Source organism: Callospermophilus lateralis, chromosome 1, assembly GCF_048772815.1.
Source record: "Callospermophilus lateralis isolate mCalLat2 chromosome 1, mCalLat2.hap1, whole genome shotgun sequence".
Taxonomy (NCBI): Eukaryota; Metazoa; Chordata; class Mammalia; order Rodentia; family Sciuridae; genus Callospermophilus; species Callospermophilus lateralis.
Window position 1 is genome coordinate 81,374,385 of NC_135305.1, and position 11,307 is coordinate 81,385,691.

Genomic DNA, 11,307 nt, shown 5'->3' on the forward strand with positions numbered 1-11,307 from the left:
CTTCAATTCTGCTCACAGCCAATTGATCCAAATAGTCACATGACCATGCCTAGTAGCAAGGGAGACTGGGAAATATAGGTTTTAACTGTCTAAACGGTCACATTCCAAGCTGAAAACAATTTGGAGGGACATTTAGGAATTCTCTGCAGTAGTCATTTTATTGTCTTATCTCTTGATGATGTAATAAGACTCTGTTCTCCTATTTAATGCCTTTAATGATAAGATTAGGGAAGAAAGTTGATTTTAAAGTAATTCAAGCAAATGAAAATAGCATATGAAAGTAGAAGACTTAGGGGTTTTATCTTTTTGGAAGACTTTTAAGTGGAGATTGTCTTTGGCTGCATCTCTGCAGTTCAGTGATATTTGCCTCTCCCTGACTGTGGTTCCTCTCTGCCTCCAGAATCCCTGGCCTTTCTCTTCCCCAGGCACATCCAGTTATCTGGCTGGAGGCAGAAATAGCAAACAGCTCCACGAGAAAACTCCAGAACAGTACACATGGTTCTCATTTAGTTTTCGTTTCTTCACAGCAGATGTCTTTTTTCCCATTGTGTTCATTTCTTACTGGATGTTCCTTCATTCACCAATTTAATTTTATTTCCATCTTTAATGGCTATTTGTTCCCTTTTACCTCCATTTCCATAATTTCAATCATCCAGAGTCTTTATTTTTCATTCTCTCATTCCCTCATCCATTCTTTCTGCTCACTGAGTCCATTCATTATCCATTTCCCCACGGCTTTGGTGCCATGATTAGTTTTATTAATATTCCCTTCCATTTCCTCATTTCCTTGCCCATAAAATGAATATCTCTAATTTACTGTGTAATCTTTTCTCTCATTCACTACTTTATTCCTCATCTCATTCATTACACTTCCTCATGCCTTGCCCATTCTTCAACTCATTTCACCCATTATTTCATTCCTTCTATGTCACCTTTCTGCCATTTTTTTATTCCTACTATTAATCCTTTTTTTTTTGCTATTTTCTCATTTTATACTTTTTCACCCCATAATCATGGGCCTAGTTTTCTTTTACATCTACATTTTACATCCTATTACCCATTCTCTTAGCATTTTATTTACCCTGTCTGCAGTATAACTATAAAGTAATAAGTTACTCTTTTTAAAAAATTGAGTCAAAATTTGCTTATCCAAAGAAATATTGTGCTTTAAGATAGACACCTCAAAAGCTAAGGCTAAGCTTCCATTTCTAGACCAGGCTCAAATTATTTGGGCATTTTCATATGAAAATGTCTCCAGAGAGCTTTACAGGCCAGATTCACAATCAGTTTCAACACTTTATAGCCCCATTTCATTTTAATAATCCACCCACATATTTAAATTGCTATTTGAGTCCCTAAAAATGTATCCTCAAATGTTGACAGTGAATTACCATAAAAGACTATCAAAGTGATACATAAGAAGGAAAGTCCAAAAGCAGAGAATCAAAAATTACTTAAGCCCTGGCCACAAGATTGGAATAAGGCTACAGCATTGTAAAATGACTAAACTGAAAATCATCACTCTGGTTGCAGCATCAAATAGATGCTTAGTGAATATTCCTTTCTTCCTTTCTTTCCAGTGCTTATTACAAAATCAGTCTCACTGCTTTTATTCAAAACTTAAATTCGCTTTTCCTATTTTCTTACTGCTTTTGATTTTCAATGTCAATTCATTGGTGTTTTCTGTTTTACATGGGAATGGGAGAAATCTGTAAAATGAAGAACTCGACACGTGAGAAAATTTAGATGGTAAACTAAGAAGGCAGTGCAGAGGCATCGATTTCATTTTCTGTATCCCATTATTTCTTCAGTTTCTATGAACCAGGTATTTTTTGAGGGTTCATTTAAGCATTTGTTTATTTATTTTGCTATTCACATTGGGTCAGCTGCAAATTCCAGGTGTTTTATATTTTCTTGATCACTTATTTTTTACCTATTAACCTGGTGGCTTTCTAATTTGTCCCTTCATCCCAGATGTATCTCCAGAGCTCCAGACCCATACAATAGACCCTGGTAGTTTCAAATGAAGATCTCAAGATTTTCACATATTTCCAAGTTTCCAAATACCCTATATAAAATGTCACTTCAGGGTATCATTTTCCCCTAACATAATGAGTAGAGAGCAACACAGGAGCCAGAATGTGGACCACCTCAATCATTTGTAAAATGGCCTATTCTCATGTACTGGCTGAACCATATAAGAAATATAAATCATTTTCAAGTTAGTTATGAAGATTTGAAATCCAGTGCATGAAACTAAGTTCTGGGTTATTACTGTGTGGGGTAAAAAGGGAGGAGATAAATTCTAGGGTCAAAGAAGCTAGGAGAATTAAGTAAGTTTCTGTACTGGATGACTTTACAGAGCTTGTAATGTTATAATGTACCCTTCAACTCTCCTAGAGAGATATAACATATGGAACCTCAGCATGGAAAATGTTTCTGGATCTGTCCTGTTGGACGGCTGGCATGAACATCAACATGGTCAAAATTAATGGCATCTTGCTCCATTTCCTACACAAAACTGTTTTGGTTACTATAATTACCATTTAACCAAGTGTGTAGCTAGAAATCTCAGTCAACTGTGATATAGCCATCTTCCTCAACCCTTATCCTTGTCCTTTTAGTGGGAAAACCACATCCTGAGATGGTATCCACAGATCTTTCTTCCTTCCCCATTTCCATTGTTGCTCCCTCATGTCTAGTCTCAGCTTGGGTTTTTTCCTAAATGGATCACAAGTCAAAAATTTGGGTACAAAGCATTTGCTTTGTTTTGCCTTGTTTTGTTTGGCTTTGGAAATGGGGAGGTTAGACAGGGAAAAGAGGAAAAGTAATAAAAGGTGCATTAATGAGCAAATTAACACTGCGGACAACCACAGCTGAATCCCACTGGGATCCTTGGAGTAACTGGGTAGAACACTCCCCAGAATGGTCCTCCTGGGAGGAGGAAGCTGGATAGAGTTCTCAAGGTCCATCCCATATCAGACGAAGGTCACACTAGGGCATCTGCTCTCCAGCACTTGATCCTGTCCTGAGGGCCACCATGGCCCTGCAACATTGGTACACCTGCAGATTACAGGCAGCTCCCTGCTGTGCACCCCCCAGACTCACTTCCCTTCCCTCTACTACCTAGTAATATCTACACTTATATAGTACAGGAAAACACACAAACCAACTTGGCAGAATATTCACCAAACTGTTCACTGTGGTTATTTTAAACAGGACTATGCAGGTGGAAATGAAGCAGGATTTTCACTTTGTACCTTGTATCTTTGTTCTCTCTATTACAATGAGCATAGGTTACATATGTATTTTCCCCAGCTCATTTTCTGTTTGCAATGTCTTTTATTTGTCCCCTCTTTTGTCTAAGTCCACATCCCCCATCCATTCTAAAGCTCTTTCGCATTTTATTTTCTGCCTTTTCCCCACCCCGACCTTGTTTGTTCTATTTCTATTGTACCACTCTTGTTACCTGGCCTTATTTTTTCTATCCATTGTGCAGCTCTGTCTCTCAGGTTCCTGGTTCATTCTTTCCTCTTTTGAATCAATTCTCCCTCCTATTGTCTCCACCGTGTGCATCTCCCTCTGCAGCTTCTGAGGCAGCCGCACCGTCAGGATACCATGTCGTCGTCAAACCGCATTCCGCAGATCTGCACCTGCAGCAGCCCTGGGAAAACATAAAGCCAGTTATGAGCAAGAGGCCCAAGGACAGCTGTTGATCCTGAAAACGGTTTTAATTTGTCTCTGTCTCATTAGCTTAATGCTGATGCTGGCGGCCTTCTGCTGCTGACCAAGCTCAGTGACTTTCTTTTCAACTTGGCCTGCAGCTTATCAGGTCCAGAGATGAAGCTGACAGCTCAGGCCACCATCCCTTTGTGACCCTGATCCTTTGTGTCCACTCCCCAAGGACTTACATTCATCTCTGGGCCTACAGTAATTAATAGCTGGAGGAAAGACCATCCTCATTGGCCAGTCTCCCTCAGTGAATTGGCAGGACAGGCAAAATCACACAAATAAATGCTTACCAGGCAGGAACCACCTTGTAAGAGGAGGGCTTGCTTTGATGACCAAGCTGGGAAAATTATCCACCTCACACATCCTGTTGAGAAGGGGAGGCCAGAGGCTGAGTCGTCATAAATCGATTTTAAAATTGACCCCAGAAGGCTATCTATAACCAAGAAAGACCCAAAACTTGGAGGAATGTTTTCTTTTCAGTAAATGATTTAAGCTGCCACATTTGAAAAACAGGGACTTAGGCTTGAAACTGATCAATTTAAGAATCCTATTCAGGCAGAGTGCAGCAGGTAAATCTCTAAGACAAATAATAGTGCTATCTCCTGGTTTGCATCTCAATTTCTTGGTATTATACTGTGCAACAAGAACTTGACCTCATTTGTATTTACTGTTTAATGACCTCAATGTCCTGACATGGTGAATGGGGTAATCCAGGAGAACTTGTTAAGTTAGGAGCTAGGGAGGTAGTTTTTCCTGAGTTCCATATGCCCAGCCTTCTAGCTTCCAAGTTTGATCAGTTGCAGGCTGACGTATCTGTCTGGGTTTTGTGGAGAGACCCAGGTCCTGGTCAGAGATGGAAAAGGTTAACCTATTCCTGTTTAGGCCTAATGAAGATGAAACAAGCCTTGAATTTTACCTTCCCTCCCCCTGCTCCAGAGGCCTCTGTAGTCACTTTCCATCATCAGGAATCCTGCCTTTTCCCTCTGGGTCCTCAATCTCCTGTCACTACCTGCTAAGCCACCCAACCTAGGAAGTGTCTCATCCATAGAGCATTCATTGGGTGCCCACTATGTATAAAGAATGTGATTCTTTACAGATGAATATATAAGGCCACCCCCCTTACAGGAAGAAGAGACAGACCTCAGAAACACAGAGTATGCTGAGAGTGGAGGGAGCCCCATGTGCAGGGACCCAGAGAACAGTGTTATGGGGTAGAGGAACCCAAGGTCCAGGAGTCCAAGTTAGCTTCTGGAGCCCTCGCCTTCCACAGCAAGTTGTCTGCTTAGTGGCTCAGCTTCCAGACAAGCTGTCCATGTCCTGAAGGCCAAGGTGTATGCACCCTACTCACCAGGACATCTCCAGGCTGGGCAGAGCACTAAGCAGACAGTGGATTTTCATGTTTATGGATGGATACCATTGTTACTTATGTGGGTCTTAAAAGACAAAAAAAGGAGCTGGGGTTGTGGCTCAGTGGTAGAGTGCTTGCCTAGCATGTGTGAGGCCCTGGGTTGATTCTCAGCACCACATATAAGCAAATAAATAAATAAAGGTCCATCAATAACCAATACAAATATTTTTTTTAAATATTGAATTCAATAGATGGAGAAGGAGAGTATGTTTGTTTATTTATTTGTTATTTTGTTTCCTTTGAATTATTTATACATCTGAGTAGCTAATATAGTCACAAAGGTCAAAAATCAAAACAATTTACAAGACATTATGAAGTCTCACTTCCACCCTTATCTGCACTTATCCCTTTCCCCATCCCCATCAGAACCCACTCTCACCTCCTATAAATTACCTCTTTTGTTAGTTTGGGATATATTGTTTCAGGAGGTTGTTATGCAAATAAAATTGTATACAAATGCATGTGTATCTGATTTTCACCTCATTTTCTCACAAATAGTGGCATACTGTATAAGCTGTTCCACTTTATTTGTTGTGGTTGATTTTGCTGGACACTCTATACTGGAGCTCTTCCCTTCAGTACAGTGAGAATGACGTCATTGGAGGTCCACCAATGTACCTTTGTTTGAGGAGACTTTCCCTCCTCCCCAGCTCTTCGTCAAAACATGCTCTCAAAACACTAATCTCTTTTGCATATTAATTAATAAAGAAATCATGTCAGTGCATTCAAAAGATGCACACTTTGTACATACTTTGTAAAATTGGCCATCAGGGTAAATTTTCTATTTCAGAGGAGTCAACTTCCAAAGGCAGCAAATGGTGAAGCATCTTGGTCCAGGGACATGTCACCAAGTCAATCATAGTTCTAAAGGGTTCGTCCCCATGCTGAAGACTTTGCAGGGGCTCCGTTCACTGGGTGAGCAGACATGCCCCATGGCCTTTGTTGCAGGCTGCACAGGCTGCTGATGCAGGGATTGGGTGCAGGTATCCTGCGTACTTTCACAGTGGCTAGGTGCTCTGTGCAGAGAGGCACAACCCTGGCTGGTTCAGTGAAGGAAGGGCATGGGCACTTCCTGCTCTGTGCTGCCCAGAATGTTCCAGAGTGTAATAGGAACTGTGTCAGTACACTCTTCAACTTGCTTTCTCCCTTAACTAAAAACACTCTTAAAATCAAACCACATGATTTTATAGGTAATAGCAGTTTTCTCTAAGTAAGTTCCTTCCAACCAATCTGCTAGCGTGCAGCACACAAGATGAGAAACCTGAGAAGAGAATAAAACTAACATTTTTATGTTAGTAATTATTGCTGACTTGTTTTTTGCTTTTAGTATTCTAGACAGCTCTGCAGCTCTGTGTGACTGCTATTTTCTGTCACCTTTTACCTAGGGTTTCTGCTCTCTTAACACTTCTTTTTTTCACTTCCACAGTCAAGGAGCCCAGGTACACAATTCTTCCTGCAAAAGGACGTGGGCTGTGTTTGTATGTGTGGCAAGATCAGGATGGCTGCCGTTTGTTCTGGTTGTCTTAACAATGACTATGGATTGCTACAAAACCAATTGATCTGCAGCCTCTGGATCAATAAGACATGGCCGAAATGTACACAGGCCTGGCTGTGTGGACTTGTCGCCTACTCACCCCATCAACGGTGGCCAGAAAGCAGATGACGGCTTAGGCAAGAGGACACTCGGAAGACTGTAAGCTATAATGAATAGCCCTGTCCCCAATCGGGGTGAGTCTTATGCCCGTTCATGTTCACTGTAGAAGGACTGAGACAACAGAAGAAAAGGATTGTGACTTCAAATGCTGAGATACAAACCGCCTGAAGGAGGGAGGGCCTTTGTTGTTGATTGCCCATTCTGTAAGAAAAATGAGGCTGCAGGACAAAATACAAGGAAGAAGAAAGCAGAACAAAGAAAGGGCTGTGTTGCTCTGCATAGAAAAGAGAAAAAAGAAGTCTAGATCCCCCAAGGGAGCCTGGGCAACAGGGCAAGAGGCTGGAGGGAGGAGGGCGAAGTTGAGGGCCAGCCAGGGTTCCCGGGAAATGGAATCCTCTGAGAATGTCTAAGTTGGATCCTGAGTTATTTCTGGATGCTGTTATCCTTCCCCAAACATCAATACATCTACCACAGACACAGCCTAGTGTCTAAGGTACTGTAGGGAGGGATGGAAAGCGTGGTGGCCTGGGACGTGAGGTGATGGGGTGTGGACTAGATGTTCTACACACATCTGTGGAAAGCCAAACCTTAGCTGAGGAAGAGCAAAGGAGCAGATCTGAGCCACTGTGAAACAGATACAGGAGCCCTCTGAGTACGCCCAGAGGTGCCAGGAGGCACTCTGCGTTTTTTACTACACATAGGCTGGTAGTTCAAGTTGTGTGAATTCAGCTTTTAAAAAACAAAAACAAAACCAAAGGTACCTCATAATTCTGGAAGAATGAAACCCAGTAACCAGTATAACTGAGGTGGATTTCCTTAAAACAAATGTTCTAAGGAAAAAACAGCGAGGTGTCCTTGGTTCAAGTAATAAGAATATTTCCTTAGTATAGGTCTACAAGAAAGTATAATGGTCCCAGTTCCATAATCTTTGGAGGGTGAGAAATTAAACACACACACACACACACACACACACACACACACACACACATCCCACACGCATACACACACACCACAAACACACACATGCACTGAATTTTTCTGGTTCCTTTTGGCATTTCTATTCATCTTAGTCTTTCATTATGTTCAGGGGTACATCTGAGTCGGGTGTAAAGGTGGCAGGAAAAGGTGTATACCTGCCACAGTCCAATGCTGCCATCCCATCTTCTGTCCTTGGAGAAACCCCTGAGGTCCCTCTGCTCTTTGATCATTGATCCAGGCATTTGTTGCAGCTGTCCTTCATTCCCAACCACAAGGCCCTCACAGGTCCAGCTCATGCTGAGCTCCTTCTACATCCTCACAGACTCTCAGGAACCCAGGGCTGCTTCTAGAAATTCTATGCAAAATTGTCTAGATACCCCTTCTGAGGTAAGCATCTATGTTCTTTTTTTTTTTTTTAAATCAGATTCTCCATAGAATAATGTTAAGAACTATTGTTCTAAAGCAAGGTTACAAATCTTTCTCCCCTTAACTTTTTAAAAAATATTTTTAGGGACTGGATTGTGGCTCAGAGGTAGAACACTTGCCTAGTATGAGTGAGGCACTGGGTTCCATCCTCAGCACCACATAAAGTAAAATAAAGACACTGTGTCCACCTATAACTAAGAAATAAATATATATATTTTAAAAATATTTTTAGATGTTAATGAAACTTTATTTTATGCATTTATATGTGGTGCTGAGAATCAAACGTAATGCCTCACACATGCTAGGCAAGTGCTGTACCACTGAGCCAGCACCCAACCCTCCCCTTAACTTTTGTGCTTCCCCTTGATCACACTTCAAAGCACAGAAAATAATTAAAAATCTGCTCAAAATGAAAACAGTCTTTCTGTGCACTGAATTAAAGCCTTAAGAATGCAAATTTTATTCCTGATATCTCTTCCCACAGGTTCGACTTCACAGTAGCACCTTACAGTTTTGAAAGGAAGCTGGATGTGACACCTGTCACTTCTTGGTCACAAGGGCTAGGCACATGCCTGCTCCTCCTCACTGTTCCAGGAGCTGGCTTCCTGAGGCATCGCAGGGTGTGAGCAGCTCTGCTCCCCTGCTCCAGCCTCCACCACTTACCTTAGCACAGGATTTAGGACAGGATCCCTTGCCATTATTCCATGGAGAAACAAAGGTAGAGCTTCTTGGCCCCATTTTATAGATAGGAACTGAAGCTTAAAAAAGATAATGACCAGACCTTAGTTCTGCCAGAGCTCTGCTGCCCACAATTCTTTGAAAAGTTGTTTTTAATTTAGATAGAAAGTACAGACATCCATTTTTGCTTTATGCACTATTATGGGTTGAATTATGTCACTCCAAATATTCATATGGTGAAGTCCTAACCCTTGGTGTCAGAATGAGCCTTATTCAGAAACGGGTTTTTGAAGATTAGTTCAGATGAGGTTGTACTAGAGTAGGGTGGGCACCTAATCCAGTTGGATTAGCATTCTTATAAAAAAGGGAAAATTCTGACATAGATACATACATAGAGAAGAAAAAGGCAGAGATCAGGATGGTAATTCTATAATCCTCATCTCACAAGTTTTTAAAATTATATAAATAAATGAGTTATTACTTGCTATAAGATTAGCAGAGCATAAATACATAGAATAAACTGAGAAATATCCCCTTCAGCCTCCCAACACCATTACCCTCTCAGTATAACCACAGTTATGTTGGTTAGTTGTCTGTCTAGAACTAATCCTGTACACTTCCGGTATATCTGTAGAGATGACATTGATCTTGAACTTAATTTTTCTGACTTTGAGTTTTTAGAACATATTGTTACTCTGTCAGCTAACCTGAGGTAATGTTTATTCTTCTACTAGAGGTTAGCTCAAAGTGTGCTTTCTCTTCTTCAACACATTGAAGGTGTGTATGTGTGTGTGTATGTGTGTGTGTGTTAATAATCATTTCCAGGAGGAAAGAAAAATTCAAACAAAGGGACTCCCCCAAGGCAAAATGTACACATTGAAAAAAGCTTGAATTGCTGCAAAAGTGGCATTCATCCCACAGCCAGGCACTGGGCAAAAGGTATGAAATACAAGTTTTGTGATGTTTTCCACCCAGCTCAGAGGGTACTCAGGCTTCCACAGGAATGCAAGGGGCACTGTTAACCCACAAAGATTTGACCGGCATGCTCCAGGTCCACCTTTTAAAAATTCATCTTTTCTCATTGCCTACGTGAGGAACTGATTTCTCCTGCTATCAACTCAGAAATGTCTGCAAAAACAAAACCAAACAAAAAGACAGCACCGTCTGCAGATGGCCACCGTTGCAGGGCACATATGGTGCCTAGGAGGAAAGAGCAAGCCTCAGACTCCTCTGGTCTTCTCCAAGTGACACGTGGACTGAAGTTCTAGAATGCTCAGTCTGAAAACAGGAGGGGACGCCCAGGGCCTGAGAGGTGAAGTCACCAGGCAAGTCCTGCAGCCCAGGTGGCCAGTTGCCCAGCCTAGTGTTCTTTTTGCCTCACTCAACATGGTCCTTAAAACACTTTATTCCCCGAGTGCCAAACAAATGAGGCATCCCTGGCACAATGGCCAAGGTTAGAAATATTTCAATTACTTTGCCACCCATGGAAAATAAGAGTAGAAGAGAGACAGAGTCACAGATCAGGAGACCAAGGCAGAGAAAAGAACACTGGAGGTGGAAGCCTGAAGTCCAAAAGGAATAAAGGAAGAGGAAGGAAGATGTAGAGAAGTGGTGGGGGGTGTAAGGATGGAACCAGGGAGTGACCACAGTGAGTATTGACAGAAAAGTCCTAGGCCTCCTGTGGTAGCCAAGCTTCAAGGTTGGCCTGTCTTGTCTAATTTTATGGGTCAACCAGGCTGGGCCACAGGACTCAGATATTCAGCTACATTGTTTTTCATGTTACTGTGTGGTTGGGGGTTTTTTGTGTGTTTGAGTATGGGATGATGTTAACATTTACTTTAGTGGACTTTGAGTCAAAGTAATCTCCCTTTACAATGTGAGTGGGCCTCACCCAATGAGTTAAAGGCCTTAATAGAAAAAGACTAACTTGCCTGTAATCCCAGCAGCTTAGGAGATGGAGGCAGGAGGATCTTGAGCTCAAGGTCAGCTTCAGCAAAAGCAAGGTGCTAAGCAACTCAGTGAGACCCTGTCTCTAAATAAAATACAAAATAGAGCTGGGGATATGACTCAGTGGTCAGTTGTCGAGGGCCCCTGAGTTCAATCCCCAGAACCACCGAAAGGAAGGAAGGAAGGAAGGAAGGAAGGAAGGAAGGAAGGAAGGAAGGAAGGAAGGAAGGAAGGAAGGAAGGAAGAGAAAGAAAGAAAGAAAGAAGGAAGGAAGGAAGGAAGGAAGGAAGGAAGGAAGGAAGGAAGGAAGGAAGGAAGGAAGGAAGGAAGGAAAAGAAAGAAAGAAAGAAAGAAAGAAAGAAGGAAGGAAGGAAGGAAGGAAGACTGACTTCCTCCAAGCAAGAAGAATGTCTTGGAGCAGACTGCCTGTAGACCCCAACTGCCTGTCCTACAAATTTTGGATTTATCAGCCTCAACAATTGTG